Consider the following 18,578-nt stretch of genomic DNA (forward strand, 5'->3'; position numbering starts at 1 on the left):
GGGCTTGACTAATCAAGTCTAACAGGAAAACCCAATTCCCAGAAGAGTGAGTTTGTCTCCTCCCCAGATTTGTCTCATCTCTTTTTCCCAGAGTTCAGATTCCATCACCTTAATACTGTATCAGAAACCCTTTATTTAAGACAGGCTTTTGTTCCTAGAATACTCACTGTTTGCCATCTTTCCTCTCTACAAATAATGCCCTAGAAAAAGCTCAATGGACTAACTTGAATTCCTCACAAATGCCTCTAGTAAACAATCCACCCTCGTGTTCATTAGATTGCTCACTAGCAGACAAGAAACAGAAAGTGTCAAGTATTTCGAGATGTGAAAAAAATGCAAAGCAAATTGATGGGCATATAAGAATACGTAGCCAGTAAGGAAAAGGAATGTGTTGATAATTCAAAAGCATTCAAAATATAGTTATGTGATTCAACAACTCCATTTAAAGCAAGATCTCAAAGAGGTCTTTATATAGAGACATCAATTAACATCATTTAATAACAAAAATGTAGAAGTACTTCTAGTGCACATCAATTGATAAACTAATGAAATGAAAGCTGTTATATAATTCCATATGTTCAAAAAAGTAGCCATTGTACTCCAAAGGCAGAGTAGGAGGAATGGTGTCTTTCATTGACTATAGATGGGGGGGGGGCATTGAAACTAATGCGCATACAGTATCAGTTGTGCAATGGGAAGAATTCTAGAGATTAATTATGCAACTATGTGAATAGACTCAACACTAACCGAACTATACAAAGGGTTAAGATGACAACTGTCATGCCGTACATAATTTACCACAATGAACGTCTTAAGAATTTCTTCTAAAAGTCTGAGTGATTCTGTTCTCCACTTGAGTATTTCTCCTCCTGGCTATTGAGAGGTGTGCTTGTCCCAGTGCAGTGTAGCCTAATCTGTTCTTGAATTATGGGCATCACTAGCATGGCATTCTGTTTTTTATTTGTATATTTGATTTTTTTTACAACTTTCATTTATTTTTCATACAATTTATTCTGATAGCTATTTCCCATATCCCTACTTTCCCTACACGTCTCCCCTCCCATCTGGATCCAAACTCTTTCTGTCTCATCTTAGAAAACAGGCATCTATTAATAATAATAAAATAAGATAAAAACAAAAAATCAGAATATGACCAACAAACAAAGAGCCAAAAAAGCACAAGAAACACGTAGAAATGCAGAAACACACACATTTACACATGCAGGAATACCATATAAATCTCTTAAGAAAAATAACCCAAAGATGTCTTTAAATGTGTTTTGTGTTGACCATCTACTACTGGGCACAGTCTATTTTTAAGAGTGATGTGTTTCCTCAATGAGACTCCCTTGCAGAATACTAAGTTTTCATGTGTAAGTGGCTATCAAGTGGAGGTATCTTCTGGGTTAGGGATGGGGACATGTGTCCACTTTTCCTTTCAGATCCCAGACCCACTGCACATGCTGCCACATCCTCTGTGAATTTATATGTATGACAGCCTTGCTTTGTCTAGAAGCCTTGATTCCTTGGTGTCTGCCATCCCCTTTGGCTCTTACAGTGGGGGGAAATTTGATGGAGACATGCCTGAGTGTTCCAAGGCCTCTCACTCTCTCACATTGCCTGGCCATGGGTCTCTGAATTTGTTCCTATCTGCTTTAGGAGGAGGCTTCTCTGATGATAGTTGAGCAAAGTACAGACCTATGAGTGTAGGAAAATATCCTTAGGAGTCATTGTACTGTTATATTACTTTAGCAGAACCTTAGTATTTGCCTTATGTTAAGGTCTTTGATAATTTTAAAATTGAATTTCTTGCAGCGTGATAAATGTGGATCTATTTGGTTTCTTCTACATGCACCCATCCAATTTGAGCAGCAGCATTTCTTGAAGATGTTGCCTTTATTCTTGTGTATATTCCTGGCTTCTTTATCAAAGAAATGATGCCCATAGGTGTATGGACTTATTTCTGGATCTTTAATTCTATTCCATTGATCAGTATGTCTGTTTCTATGGAAATACCATGCTGTTTTTATTACTACAGTTCTATAGTATAATCTGAGATTGGAGATGGAGATATCTCCAGTAGTTCTTTTATTATACAAGAGTATTATATCAATCCTGGGTTTTTTATGACACATATGAAGCTGATGAAGCTGAAAATTGTCCTTTCAAATTCGGTGAAGAATTGTGTTGGAATTTTGATGGGGATTGCATTGAATCTGTAGATTGCTTTTGATAGGATGGCCATTTTTACTGTATTAATAATACTGATCCATGAGCATAGGAAATCTTTACATCTTCTGATATCTTCTCCAATATCTTTCTTCAATGTCTTAATGTTTATATCATACAACCTTTTCAACTGCTTGGTGTAGTTTGAGTGGCTTGTTTATTTCCTGGCCACCCAGACTCCCAAAATAATCACACAGAAACTATATTATATAAAACACTGCTTGGTCAATGACTCTAGCATATTCCTAGCAAGCTCTTACATATTAAATTAGCCCATTTTATTTTTTTATTTTATTTATTATTATTATATTTTACCACGAAGCTTGTGGCCTATCAGCAAGGTTCCAACTACTGGCTTGCATCTTTTTCCTCTGGTGGCTCCATGTTGTTAAGGCTATTGTAAAAGGTTGTTTCCCTGATTTCTTTCTTAGTTTTTTTGTCATTTGTATATAGGAAAGTTACTGATTTTTTGCACATTAATTTTGTGTCTGGCAACATTGTTGAATGTGTTTATCAGCTATAGAGGTTTTCTTGTAGAATTTTTACTTATGTGTACTATCATATCTTCTGCAAATAGATATAGTTCTTTCATTCCTTGATCACTTTGAGTTGTTTTATTTTTCTATCTAAGACTTTAAGTACTATATTGAATAGATATGGAAAAAGTAGACAATCTTGTCTTGTTTCTAATTTTACTTGAAATCCTTTGAGTTTCTCTGCATTTAAGTTGATTTTGGCTCTGGACTTGCTGCAAATTACCAATATTACATTTAGGTATGCCCAATGTATCCTTAATCTCTCCAGGGTTTTTATTATAAAGGGATGTTGGATTTTTCAAAGGTTTTTTATGTATCTAATATGATGATCATTTTTTTTTCTTTCAGACTGTTTATATGGTAGATTACATTTATAGATTCATGTATGTTGAATGATTCCTGCATCTCTAGAATGAAGCTGACTTGATCATGGTGAATGATCTTTCATATGTTCTTGGATTCTGTTTGCCAGTATTTTATTGAGAATTTTTGGACCCACGCTCATAAGGGAAATTGATCTGCAATTCTCTTTCTTCATTGGGTCTTTTGTGGTTTAAGTATCAGAATAACTTTGACCTTGTAAAAAGAACTAGGCAATGTTCCTTCTGTTTCTATTTGTGGAATAAACTTGAGCAGTATTGGAATTAACTTTTCTTTGAAAGTCTGGTAAAATTCTGTGCTAAAATCTGCTAGCCCTGGGCTATTTTGATTGGTAGACTTTTAATGACTGTTTCTATGTCACTATGAGTTATAGGTCTGTTAAAATTGTTTATGTGATCTTGATTTACCTTTGGTAGGTGGATTATATTGAAAAAAAAATCCATTTCTTTTAGGTTTTCCAATTTGGTGGACTACAGGTTTTTAAAGTTAGTCCTTATAATCTTCTGGATTTTCTTCATGTCTATTATTATGACCCTTTTTGTTTTTTATTTTGTTAATTTGGATCTTTTGTCATTTAATTAAACTGGCTAAGAATTTTCCAATCTTATTGATTTTCTCAAAGAACCAACTCTGTTTCATTGGTTCTTTGTATTGTTTTATTTGCTTGTATCCATGTCAGTGATTTCAGCCCCGAATTGAATTATTTTTGCCATCTGCTCCATTAGGGTGTTAGTTTTTTTGTTGCTGTTGTTGTTGTTCTACAGATTTCAGGTGTGCTGTTAAGTTGCCAATATAAAATCTTTTCATTTTTTTTAAATGTAGCAAGTGGTACTATGAACTCGCTTCTGAGAACCACCTTTTATTCTATCCCATAAGACTGAATATGTTTTATTTCCATTTTCCTTCAATTCTAGAAAGGTTTTACTTTCTTCCCTAATTTCTATCTTTACACACTTTTCACTCAGTAGTTAGTTATCTTGTTTGCACAAGTTTGTAAGCTGTTCTGTTGTTAATATCTAGCTTTAATCGGTGGTGCTCAGACAGGATACAGAGTGTTATTTCAGTTTTCTTGTATCTGATGAGATTTGCGTTGTATCCAAGTATGTGGTCAGTTTTGGAGACACTTCCTTAAGCTGTGAGAAGAAGTGTGTTCTGGGTGTTTGGAGTTTGCGCAAAATATCCTATAAATTATCTGGTAGGTCCATTTGATTTATAGCATCAGTTCGATCCAGAATTTCTCTGTTTAGTTTTTAGTTTATCTCAATGACCTGTCTGTTAGAGAGAGTGGGGTACTGAGGAATCCCACTATGATTACATGACACAATATGTGATGCAAGCTGTAACAGAACTTCTTTTATGAACTTGGGTTGTGTTTGGTGCAAAAAAGTAAAAATTGTGATATTGTCTTGGTGGATTTTTCCTGTGTTATGTATGTAGTAACCCTCTGTATCTCTTCTGATTAGTTCTGTCATGAAGACTATTTTGTCTGATATTAAAATGATTACACCTACTTGTTTCTTAGGTCCATTTCCATGGAGCACATCTTTTTCTACCATTTTACCCTATCCTTGATGTTAAAGTATCTTTTTTGGTGAAGGTCTTTTCCCACTCCATAGGTTGTCATTTTGTCTTGTTGACCATGTCCTTTGCTTCACAGAAGCTTTTTAGTTTCAGGAGGTCCCATTTATTAATTGTATTTTTTTTAACTAATCCCACATCAGACAGAGGTCTGATCTCCAAAATATACAAAGAACTTAAAAAATTAGTCTTTAAAGAACAAATAATCCAATAAAAAAAATGGGTAAAGACCTAAACAGAGAATGCTCAACAGATGAATCTAAAATGGCTGAAAGAGACTTAAAGAAATGTTCAACATCCTTAGTCATCAGAGAAATGCAAATCAAAACAACTCTGAGATTTCATCTTACACCTGAAAGAACGGCCAAGATAAAAAAACACTGATAACAATTTATGCTGGAGAGGTTGTGTAGAAAAGGGAACATTCCTGCATTGCTGGTGGGAGTGCAAGTTGGTACAGCCCCTTTGGATGTCAGTGTGGTGATTTCTCAGAAAATTAGGAAACAACCTTCCTCAATACCCAGTAATACAACTTTTGGATATATATCCAAAGGATGCTCAATCGTGCCACAAGGACATGTGCCCAACTATGTTCATAGCAGCATTGTTTGTCATAGCCAAAACCTGGAAACAACCTAAATGCCCCTCGACCAAAGAATGGATAAAGAAAATGTGGTACATTTACACAATGGAGTACAAAACAGCAGAAAAAAAATAACAACATCTTAAATTTTGCAGGAAAATGGATGGAGCTAGAAAACATTATTTTGGGTGAGGTAACCCAGACACAAGAAAGACAATTATCACATGTACTCACTCACAAGTGGTTTTTAAACATAAATCAAAGAAAACCAGCCTACAAACCACAATCCCAGAGAACTTAGACAACAATGAGGCCACTAAGAGAGACTTACATAGATCTAATCTACATGGAAAGTAGAGAAAGATAGGATCTCCTGAGTAAATTGGGAGCACAGGGACCTTGAGGGAGGGTTGAAGTGGGGAGGGGAGAGGCAGGGTGGGGAGCAGAGAGAAATGTAGAGCTCAATAAAAATCAATAAAAAAGGAAAAATAAAACAACAATAACATCAAAAAAGTATATTTCTTGGATATAGTAGAGGATGGCTCGTGTTTGTAATCCGTTCTATAGTCTTTCTTTTTATTGGGAAATTAAGACTGACCATTGATGTTGAGAGCTATCAAAGAGTAGTATTTGTTGATTTTTATTATTTATTGTTTTTGTGAGTTGTTTGTTTGGTTGGTTGGTTTGGGGTTTTTTGCCTTCTTTTGGTTTGCTGGTCTGGTATTATTTATTCATAATCTCATCTTTTAACATCCTTTGATTTCTCAATATACAGTATTTTTTTCTAAAAATTTTTAATCCCTTTTCAAAAGTAACTAATGTTTCCTGAAAAGGTCCATGAACCAAAAGTAGGAGGGGCAAAGTAAACCAGAGAGAAGAATAATTTTAAAAAGAAAAGAAAAAAGGAGCTGGAAGCCATAAAAGAAATTAGGAAATTGAAGAAGAACTTTGAAGATGTGTTTTCTGCTGAAGGAGGTGGTCAGCTAAATTACTCATTCTCCCGAAGTGCTGACCCAATTCCTTAAAGATATAAAGAAAAATAAGAAGAGACATTGGCACAAGATAGAAATAATTGAACCTATGTGGAATTAGCTATCTATCAACACCCATAAAAAGAATACCAAAAGGCTGTAACAAATGCACACTAACAGATCCCAATGACTTAATTACAGATAAATTGTCTGTAATTAAGTCATTGGGATTTCTCTTCCACAATGCTTTTTAAACATTTTCTGAAAAATCAGAGGGACTAAATTATAGAGTATACAACACAAAGTATAAAGGGCCTTGAAACTGTATACTTCTAAGTCTGATAATTCTAATAGAAAGAAAATAAGGTCTTTATTAAGGAAAAAACTACCCTAAGGCTTAGGATATGAGGGGGTGTGGGATTTGTTTTCAGTCATATTGGTAAAATAAGTGTTCATCTTTGAAATCCCTATTAAATGCCTGCTATTTTTATCAACTGAACAAGTTACTTTCTAAGTTAAGCTTTCTAAATGTTACCGTCTCATTTTCGTATGCTACTAGGTTTAATATGTATTTTACTAAGTTGTGATAAGTGATGAACAGAAAGCCTCTGTACTAGATAGTCTTCATCCTTATCGTTAATTTGATCATTGCATTTACAGTTGATAGCTTATCTGTATCTCCTGCTTGAAACTTCTCCTCCCATTCACTGCACTTGCTGCTTGAATGTCTTCCACTGTAAAAATCTCTATTCTTCTAGTACACAGTTCAATGGTATCTGAAGACATAGGTTCAAATCCCAGTTCCTCTAGTTACTTGTATAACTTGAGGCAAGTCCATTGACTTTAGTACATCTGTTTCCCCGAGTAGAGAATGTAAGAATGAGATCTATGTTTGAGAACTATTATTGGGATTACAATCAAATTAAATTAACTGTTGCATATGAGTAGCTCAGGCATTCTCTGACAAGCATACGTGAAAGGATAATTGCTGTTGTTGCTATTGTTGCTCTATAACTATTTCTTCTACACAGATACATTCCTTCCTAGAGGTGGGAGGGTAACTCATAAAACTCAGGAAGCTCACAAAATTTACAGAACTTAAATCACCAAACCTAAATGATCTACAGGCTCCTTCCCAAGGTCATATAAACAGTAAATAATTGTTGGACAGAGAAGACTCTTTGGTGAAGTTCTCTGCACAATGTGAAGATCACTCCAGGGATACAACATTTGTGAATCATCACTTCTGCTGGAGTGAGAGTTTAGGTAATTCAACTGACTGAGTGCACACCTTCCCCTACCCTCCTATAAATAGCAGTAGAAAATTCATTGGTTCACTGAATTAAGGCTTGAGTGAAATCTTTTCTTGATCTGTTGCCAGTGACCTACTTATGGTGAGTATGTGTTTGTTCACATATCCCCAGGAGAGTCACATAGTGCCACTGATGTCTGAACAAGGACTGGCAGGATTAGTAGAGTTTGAGAAAAGCTGTGCTGTGGCACCTGCAGTGGATGGCAGGATGTGCAGCCAAGGCTGACACACTGTAAAGGGGAAAATCTATGGGCACACTTCAATATGTCTGCCTTCCTCTGTGTGACACAGGATGGTGTGTCTCCTTGCTTTAGTGGTAGTTGTATGTCCTCTGGTGTGCTTGATAAGTCATGCAACCAAATTTTGAAAGGAGAGAGACAAAGGAATTCCAGATGGTCTCTTCCTGTTTGTGGATTAAAGTGGTATTATGGGGGGGGAAATGGGTCTAACATACAAGTACAGGCTCCCCAAATAGCTGATAAACTTGAAAATATACTTCAAGCCCCGGAAATATCAGTATGGGTAAGGATGATAAGTATATTATATTGACATGTGGGTTGTCTCTCTTGGAGGTAATAAGACACAAACTGAGGCTTAGTTGTCTGCCCAAAGAATTTGCCTATGTAAAGAGGAACCATAACAGCAAAAAGAAATGCAGATAGTATCCTCTGACATTAGCCTTTGATTAAACAGGAAAAGTGGGAAACAAAATGGAGGTCAAATTGAGGTGGAGATACAGTGAATGAGATACAAGGGAAAAAAATATAAATTAAAACTGCCAGAGAACACTTTCTGTCGTGCGAAAATTGGAAGCGACGGTAAGAATCAGACAGCGGGGATGGACAAAGTGAGGGAGAAGTGGCAGAAGATACCCCTCAGGAATAACCTCAGATACACTGGAGGGGAAAGCACAATTTAGCATGTAGGCAGGAGCCTTAATAATGGCCTTTTGCAGGAAACTATGATAACCAGGAAATACTGAATAAGCTTTTAAGCAAAGAAATGACTCTATTAAATTTTACTTTTAGAACTAAAGCTCTAAATATCCTAGACATTATTCATTACAGGGGTCAAAGTGAAGGGAAGGTGGTGCACTGGAGGCCCCTACCACATTTTCATTATCCACTCTTGGGCCCATGACCATTTCTTAAAACTACCCAGAGAGAGCTACTAAGAGAATGCATAATGTCAGTCACAATATTAGGCTATCATATTTGTACAAGAAAGATAGATAAACAAATATTATTTACTAAAGTCTTACAACTCCCAAATTTTGAACATTCCTGTAGTATTTCCTTAGAGCTTCTCCCAACGATGATGTATTACTTTTTTTTTAGCAATCCTCCACTATTTGCTACTTTGAGTTGTTTGAGAAAATGCTATTTTCTTTCACAAGCAAGGTTTTGCACTATGACACTAAATAATGTAAATGATGTTTTATTTGATGATGATGTTATACTTCTTACATCCTCTAGTGGGACAAGATACTTGGGCTTTCCAATCTGATGCAATTATCTAGCTTTCCCCTGAAAAATTTAAAACTCTGCTTAATATAGTAACTTCTTGTTCATTTAATTTTTTTATTGCTGAGAGTTTACAGCTGACTTTTCGGCCATGGGAAGATTAATCTTTAATGCCTTTCTTTCTTTGATCAACTTCACTCACTTCCAATTTGAATGCAATTGTACCTTTCTAAAAAGCATTTGTCACTTGCTGGTTTGGATAATTTCAGACAACCAGAAGTTGTTGGTGCAGAATGGAAGACAAGTGTTCCTGCAGAGAGTATCTGAAAGATACATAGCCACTTTGTGCCTTTCTTGTGTCTCTTGTTGATAGCAAGCTCTCCATCACCTGTAAATCTTACAGCTCTGGGTCTTGGCAGGCAGCGAATTCCCTGAGAGGGTTATGGTGCTAAATTCTGTCATTGTCATGCATAAGGTAAAGACTGAGTTGCATCTCTCAAACTACTGAACCTCATTAGGCAAAACAAATAGGAGAAACACACATTAAAAATAACTCATATTTCCTCCCTCAACCACAAAAGAGCAAAGCCAAAATAGTTTGTTTACCAATCAAAAGGTTCTTGGCTTTTTATATTCGAACAGCAAACAGTCAAGTAAAATGATGTAGATTTAATGACATGAAAAAAAGTTCTTAGAGATTCTGTAACAAAATGACAGTTTAAAGAACAGTGAGTATAGAATTAACTCTCTAAGGTACATTCATTCCTGAAATGACTGAAAACTTTGGTACTGATTATCTCAATGATAGTAGAAAAAAAAAAGGTTTTTTCTGTTTTTGTTTCTCTGCTATTCCTAAATTTTCTGCATAACTATAGTTTTTGTGTTATTAAGAGTGTTTTAAGGTGGAAACTCAATGCATTTAGAGTAAAAGTTGAAAATCAATAAGTGATGATAGACCACATTCTTGAGGATGTAGAGAAGATATGAAACTTGGAAATAAACTATCAAGATATGGTAATAGGCAAAGAACACCAATAGAGCTTTATGTGCTCATTGGTGTGCATTCACAACAATGCAAACCAAGTCTCCAAAAGTGGATAGAACTTGTCCAAATCATCATGATCAAGGGAGATCAATCCTAGACCCACAGGACTTCTAAATGTCTATCACTGTCAATCTGTGATTAAAACCAGGCTGCTTTAATTGCAGTACATTTCTACAGACAATTGAGCAACTTCACAGATCCAATCTTTTTATAAAGAAAAGTAATGAGCCCTACCTTAAAGCTAAAACAAGAGCATATTTCTAAAACATTTTTATTCTTGCTTTAAAAGATATATATAGGTATGTATAAAATAATATATTAATTCCTTCCATTACAATTTATGAGCATGCTATAGTTTATGATGCATTTTTCTTACCTGCTATGCTTCCTATTTGATTTATGCACCATGCCACCCAGTATCATCAGAAATTATATTTAAAATATTTATCAACCCATACAGAAAAATAAAATATAAGTGAAAAAATAAAATATGTTCCTATTGTGTGTCAAAATATATCAAGCTATGTTTATAAAATTGGTTAGCAAGTGATATAAGGTGTGACCAAATGCATTCATCTAAATGAAATTATTTCTGTCAATATTATAAGTTACTAGTATTATCTTTTGTTCATCAGACAACTGTTAGTTGCTTTTTAGCGGGGACAATAATTGACAGATAGCAATCATATTCTTTTTTCATGTTATTTTATTTATTTATTTTTAATATTCCATCCACAGTTTCCCCTCCTTCCTTTCCTCCCAGCCCTTCCCCCAGCTTTCTCTCTGCCCCCTCCCCATCTGCTCCTCCTCAGTTTCTATTCAGAAAGGGGCAGGCCTCTCATAGATATCAACAAAACACAGGATATCAAGTTTCAGAAAGACTAAACACCTCTCCTCTTATTAAGGCTGGACACAAGGCAACCCAACATGAGTAAAAGGGTCCGAAAAACCTAGAAAAGAGACAGCTTCTGCTACTACTGTTAGGAGTCCCATAAGAAGACCAAGCTACACAACTATAACATATAGACAGTGGGCCCAGGTCAGTCGCAGCAGGCTCCCTGGTTGACAGTTCAGTCTTTGTGAGCCCCTATGGGCCCAGGTTAGTTGAGTCTGTGGGTTTTCTTATGGTTTCCATGGCCCCTCTGGCTCCTACAATCCTTCTTCCCCCCCCCCCTTCCACAGGATTACCCCCAGCCATGCCCAAAGTTCGTCTGTGGGTTTCTGCATCTGTTTCTATCAGTTGCTGGATGAAGCCTCTCAGATGGCAGTTGGGCTAGGTACCAATCTATGAGTATGACAGAATATTGTTAGGCATCTTTACATTGATCTCTCTCTCTCTCTCTCTCTCTCTCTCTCTCTCTCTCTCTCTCGTCTCAGATCCATAATTTCACAGAAAATACAGCCCATGTGAAGAAGATCTCAGGGTGGTCTCAAAGCTGAACACCTCTGCAGCAGCAACCACAGAGTCACCTGGCACTGGTGGCTTTCATTTCTCAAAGTGTGGCATCACTACCATTATTGTCTTCCCTGCCAAGGTTTGGTCTGGCATAGAGGCACTAAGGTACAGAAGCCAGAGGAAATGAACCTGGCATGCTGACTAACCAGCACAGTAGCAGCCCCACAAGGTATTTATTGAGTGACCAGTGAGAATAAGGATATATTGAAAAGAAAACTAGGTGGACTCAAGAGGCATTTCTGAGAGAGCTCCATCTCGAAAATATTGATTAGTGAACAAAATAGCAGTTGAAAGATAATTATTTGTATACAAACAGACTTGGGGTGTTAGCAGAGGTTTCCCAAATAAGCAATTCACTTACTTTAAGAAAATTGGTCATATTATTTTGGAGGCTGAGGTTCTAGTATCATCTGCTACGCACAACTCCATGTGTGAAGAAACTCATGGTGCACTTCTGAGGGCCAGAAAGTCAGTGCTCTGAGTCTACAGGGAAAACAAGGAGAAACCTGACATTCAACTGATGAAGAAAGACAAAAGTCCTCCTGCCTTTCTGTCCTCGCCAGGTTCTCAGGAGAGTAGAGGATGTCTTCCCACATAGGGGATCATCTGTCTTTGCTCAGCCAACCAGTTCAGATGCTAATCTCATCCGAAAGGGCCTAAACAAACACAGTCAGAGAGAACATTTAACCTGAACACCTCATGTCCCATTCAATTTGAAGCACGAAGTTCCCCATTACTACACTGAAGAAGGAAGTAAGAATCAGGATAGAGTTCCAACAGATGAAAGCTTTGTAAGGTAGAAAGTGGGCTACAAATGGACAGAGAAGGCTTTCAATTCCCCCTCTAGTCTACTGTTCTTCTCTTTCTATTGAGTACAAATTGCAGTCTTCCCAAAGGACTGATCAGATTATGTCATTCAGTTGAAAGCCCTCCTCTGCTCACCAGAAGAGACCTCAGGGACAATCCCTGAGCACCTCCCAAAATGCTTGCAACTGGCATCTACTTCCTCTCCCCTGAATACCAGCCATCCTGAATTTCCCCAAAACACTATTATCTGTTCCATTTTGCATACTTATCCTTCCTCTCTGATATTCTCTCTCCCACTCATTGAAAGCTGAGTCTCAATTCAAGGCCCAAGTTAAGGGCATCTTCCTTGAAGTCACTTCTTTAGACCTCTTCCTCCCAGAGTCCCTTTCCTTAGGAATGTCTCTCAGGCTCGGTTCCATGAAAATTCTGATGATTTTTCTCTCCCTGAGAATAACAACAGTACGTTTTCATTTCTGAACATCCAGGCTATAACACAACTTTTGACAGAGCTTGTTATTATTGGTTCTGTTGTTGTTTTCATTATTTATTATTTTTATTTTCCTGTAATAGATGAAACACTAAATATTTTAAGCTTGATAGGTCATATGGGCTCTGTCGCAACAACAACTAAACAGTGGCAGAACAGTAGGAAAGTAACCAACTGTAAAGGAATAGGAAATAAGTGGCTTTTGTTGTGTTCCAACAAAATTTACTTTGTCAATCCCAGACCTATAGCAGAATGCCCAGCACATAATAAACACAGCCAGATATCTAGTAAACAGGAGTCCTTTGTCTCTTGTTTTAAAGAGAGATTAGGGTCTAGCTTACCTTTTCCTCATGCTAAAACACAAAGCCTGAAGTCTGATACAGCGGAGCTATTTGCCTAAGAGGGAAAGGCCCTCCTTTGGCTATCCTTTCTCTGACATTTAAAGGTATTGAAACACAAAAATGGTTCAGAGATATTGGGGTGGCCCTAATAAAAGATAAATGGCAGGAAAGGCTGAACAGGTCTCCCAAAGACTCTAAGACTGAAGGTAGACATTGATGATGGGTTTGTGGAAAGGATAGCTCCACACCACGTATTCTAAGCATATGCGTGTTTATACTCCACAAGCAGTGTAATGAAGTCATTGGAAAATCTGGCTAAGGAAATGACTCCTCCATTGAATTGCCTTTAGCATGGGATGTAAGTATTACTCAAAGCAGATTGTTCTAATCCCTCTACACAGTCATGGACCATTCTCCTATTCTCCTCTCAATCCCGACTCATTGGGCTTCATGGATGCAATCCTATCTAGGAAGCATAATAGGTATCAGACAGAAAGGAGGATCTGCACTGACCATCTGCCTTCAATGACTTTCTTGGAATTTTGAAGCCATTAGGAAGGACATCCTTAGAGGATGAGACCACATCTTGCTATTCTGGGCAAATAGGAAGCTGCTTACTGTGCATATTTATGTGTCTCTTCCAAAAGACTTTTTTTTCAGTACTGGGGTTCAAACCCAAGGCCTCATGCATACTAAGCAAGTACTCTCTCACTGAACTACATTCCTAGTCCCCAAATGATACTTATTTATCCTAACAATAATACAAGCTCTCCTTGATAACAAATTTATCAGTAAACTTCTAGTATGAACAACTGAATGAATAATGGATCATGTGAGTTATCCAAGAAACCTACATTTGAAACAGAATTCTAAATGTGGCTTCAAAAGGCACTGAATCAAATCCCCACCCCCCAGCTTTCTAGACAGGCCTTGCAAGGTTTTGTGCACTGTGATATGAAAATCATGGCAACCTGGTACATGAGAGCTGACACCAGCTAACAGCTTTTAGAAATTTCTTTTTCACCCTTGATGAGCACAAGTTCACAGTCCACGGGTCCCTGAAACCCAAATATCACCACAGTAATGCTTTTGGCATAGCGTTCAATATCTTTCTTCCAAACTGTCACGACCAAGGCAATGATGCCATTGCACTTCATTACAGTGCATCTGCCAGGTATAACCCAATTGTTTTGCTCAATGGCCACTAAATCTGTCAGTCAGTCTTCATGGGTTTCAGTAGGCCCTCCTATCCCTTCCTCCAGCCTTCAGCACCAGAAAAAAAAAAAACTAGAGCATGCTCTGTCAAAGTAAATCATACAACTATTAAAAAGACTGAAAGGATGATCAGAATAGACATCTGATATTATGGAATTTGTAAATCAATTTATGAACTGTGTGATATATTGTACAGGAATCAAGAGGCCATAACAGTTTTATGGGGGAAGATTATAAATCTGTCACATGCTCTGTCCCATGTGCATGGTTTTTGTGGGTTTTGTTTTGTTTGTTGACATTTGCCGAAATGCAATGTTGTCACAGACCTCCTATAAAACAGCTAATGCTTTTCTAATTTTACTGTTAGTGCTGTGGTTTTTTTTAATATGTCCCCTCCAGATAATGACTTGGTTTGTTTTATTTCGGGTTTTTTCCTGACATTTTCAAGAGGGTGGTTTACACAGCTGGATGGAAGTCACTAGTCCCTTGGGGACGAGCAGAGATTTGCACAGCAGTTCTGACACTTGCAGGAGCCCCAGAGTCCCTGGAATCAGCACTCCCAATTCCTCAGCGTGTCTTTTTAATCACCAGTCTCTGTGTTCCCATGTGCTATTTGGAACACCTGAACACATCTGTTTTCCCAGCAAGTCACGTGAAATGTCATTCTGTGACACAGAAGTGGGCAGGTGGGCCTCTGGAGACTGTGAAAACATACAGAACAAATGTCTCATTATATGAAGGGTACTGGATGTACGAGAGAATCTGCCACATTTGGCGCAGCAGTTATGGCCCAGATTAAAGGTGTGTCCTCCTACCTCAAGATCTAGATCAAAGTCAAGTGTCAAAACAACACTCCATGGTCTAGCAGTCCTTACCGCTTAAAGGCCAGCAAGTAAAATGGTCTTTCACCCTAACCAATTTCCCATTAAAATGATATAACTCCATCTGACATCCCAAAGACCTTTTGGGTTCTCTGGTCTGTTATGTTTGATAGCCATAACATAAATAATGCTTTATTGTTACAGTTATTGATTCTTTATTTTTCCTAGTTAAGGTGCAAGAGTAAAGAACTGGTTTTGACCGAAAGGGCCAGAAAGACAGAGGCCTAGATAGTAAAGCCCTAGACACATTGAGACAACTCTCTTTCTTTGGCTTAGCTCAGAAAGATTGTTATAATTGAGAAAGTTGCCTTTAAGGATGGCTTCCAGGTCCTTAAAATAAACATGCAATTATCGATATTAGTCATGATAAAAAGAACAAATGCCACTTGCTTTGACATAAAACATGACTGCTTCATAGGAATATTTATGCCTACTTTTAATATAATTTTTAACATAAGGAAAACAGAAATAGTCTTCCCCAGACTGACAGAGCCTAAGGCTGGAAGAGGAGCTGTCGTTTTTCCATCACTACCTGTCAGTACCAGGTTTAACCAAAACGTCTATCAATTCTCTATTACTTGAGTTATAACAAGGCTATACATTCTAAGTCTTTAAAGTCTAATAAGTCTCCTAAAATACCCTTTAACATTCCTTTAATAAACAAAAGAAAAATGCCTGAGTTCATAATTTAACCGCACTCATTTATCTATCCCTTGTCTTTAGACATTTGTCCTAGCTTTCTTCTTGATACAATCATCAAAATAGTACTCAAATAGTGGTCAAGCAAGGGCTTTGTGCACACCTCTGCATGCCCTACCCACAAATATCAAAGCAGTCTTCCGGAACAATGAATCTGCCACCAAACCAATGGGATACTCTGCACAGTGAAGCAGAATTGAACTCCAGGTTCTTTCTTTTGAAAAGGACCACAGCAGCAGTGATTCTAGCCCAAGAGGACAGACAAGCAGAGTTTTACTGTTCCCTTTGAAGATGTCAGATAGATTTGAAGTGCTACAAACATTATTTAACAAGTGTTCTTCAAGCTTCCAAAGAGCCAACCATTTTATCCCACCATCAAAAACAGGAAGCATGTCATTATGGGAACATACTATCAGCCCAGTGACAAAATAAAATGTATAATTCATCTTTGGATTCAGTCATGCTGACAGCTATTTTGATTTAACTTCTTTTTTTAAATCAGTTCCACTATCACACTCATAATGAATTACAACAAGGAGTTCATAACAACCTGGCAACCCAGTGTACCAGTTAGCAGCACGGGTAACACTTATCCAGCAGCTGACCTCTGCATATGCTGGAAAGCTACCTCAGTATCACTTAGAGGAAAAGCTATTGTGATTGTTCCCATTTTGCAGACGGACCGTTTGGCTGCAAGCCATTAATTATGGCTATTTTGTTTGCAAGTTTTAGTTAAGTTTGTCTATCCAAGTAATCTCAGAGTCACCTAACCTTTTTCAACATATTTGCTCATCAGTTGCATGAAGAGATAGCACCAGACAATCTCTGAAGAAACTTTGAAAATCATTATTTTAATTTTATAATCATTTCCTAGTCAACTCTGAAAAGTGCCAAATATGCATCCAAGTGTACAAACATCAGAAACACAATCCATCTCAGCCCTATCCAATGGCAAACAAACCTCAGAAATACAATCCATCTCAGCCCTATACACCCAAGTATACAAACCTCAGAAACACAATCGATCCAAGTCCTGCCCAATGGCAACTTCCTGCAAAGAAAATAAGCTTCAGCACTACAGCAGCCACTAGCTACTCATGAAGGGTTAAACTTAAAATACAGTTAATTAGGTTTTTAAAATACTCAAATTATTATTTAATTTTAAATTCAAATTTCAATAGTCAAATCTACCTATAAGATGAAGGATTAGATGGCACATGGATCTGTCAAACAACTGATTAAAGAAGAAGAAATTGAAATTTGCAATTTAGATATTGTTCAATTTTTTTCTATATAAGAACTGTGAACTACAGTTCTTAATTTTTACATACTCTCAATTTTTTATCTCTGATGATATTTTTTAAATCCTCAACAAGAAAATTTCTTGTAATAGCCTCCAAGGTTCTAGTCATGCAGAGTTTGTCCATAACTTACAACCCAAATTATCATACTTGTGACAGTATAAGACAATAATAATAGTAATGATACTATGAAACATATAGCAAGCCTATCTCTGGCAATCCTGGATACAGCCATGTAAATTGAAGAGATCCTATAATCATGTCTTCTCTGGCCCCTTAGAAATCAAACTCAAAATTTATGATACCAGACTATGCTCTGAAAATCATCACAGCACATGGATTTATAGAATCAGCTAGAGTCAATTTTCTCCACCTGTGGGTCATGAACCCTTTGAAGATTGCATATCAGATATCCTACATGTAAAATATTTACATTATGATTCATACTAGAAGCAAAATTATAATTTTGAAGTAACAACAACGTAAGTTTATGGTTAGGAGTCACCAAACATAAGGAACTTTATTAAAGGGTCGCAGCATAAGGAAGGTTGTGAACCACTGATCTACAGTGACAATTAAAATTGCAACTGCCTAGGTTCCACATAGAACGAATAACCAAAATATCTAGAGTTGGAACGCCAAATTCTGAATGATTGTACTAAAATAGAGCAATAGTATTTTGCCCTTATGTTTAGTGACTCTCAACTAAACACCACCAAGAGATAACAGCACCTAGCATCATTTCCACAACATGTTAAGGAAGTCATTAGAGAACTGTTTTGTACAAATATCCTTTCTAATCTTTCTACTTGATAATAGTCAGGGTCATGGTAGAGCATTCTTCTAAACAAATGAGGCACAACAATGACAACAAGCAGTGCTCACTCTGATCCTTAACATTTTCAGAACTTTCTGGTTTCTACCTTGTAAGAACAGTTGCTGTAAGACTGTCACTGTAAGAACAAGCCTGACTTGTTCTCACCATTCTACCTGGACTAGTAGTAGAAAGGAAAAAATAAAATAGACAAACAAAAAATATCTAGTTCAAACAGTGATTACTTATGTGAAGAAATTCAAACGACCTAATGAGAGCCATGATGTCAAGATTGTTATTTATCTCATATACTGCTTTCCTGCCAGAGAATAGCAGATCTCAATAAATACTCATTTTTTGGAAAGACACAATTGATAGGAAAGAAAGGACTAACTTAGATGGAATAAATAGGCCTGTCTGATAATAACTTTAACCAAGCCTCAGGCACAGCAGCCAGCCTAGGAAAACATGCAAAGGAA

The sequence above is a fragment of the Microtus oregoni genome, unplaced genomic scaffold, assembly GCF_018167655.1.
Source record: "Microtus oregoni isolate MIOR12 unplaced genomic scaffold, Mior012 000068F_ref0000429, whole genome shotgun sequence".
Lineage (NCBI taxonomy): Eukaryota > Metazoa > Chordata > Mammalia > Rodentia > Cricetidae > Microtus > Microtus oregoni.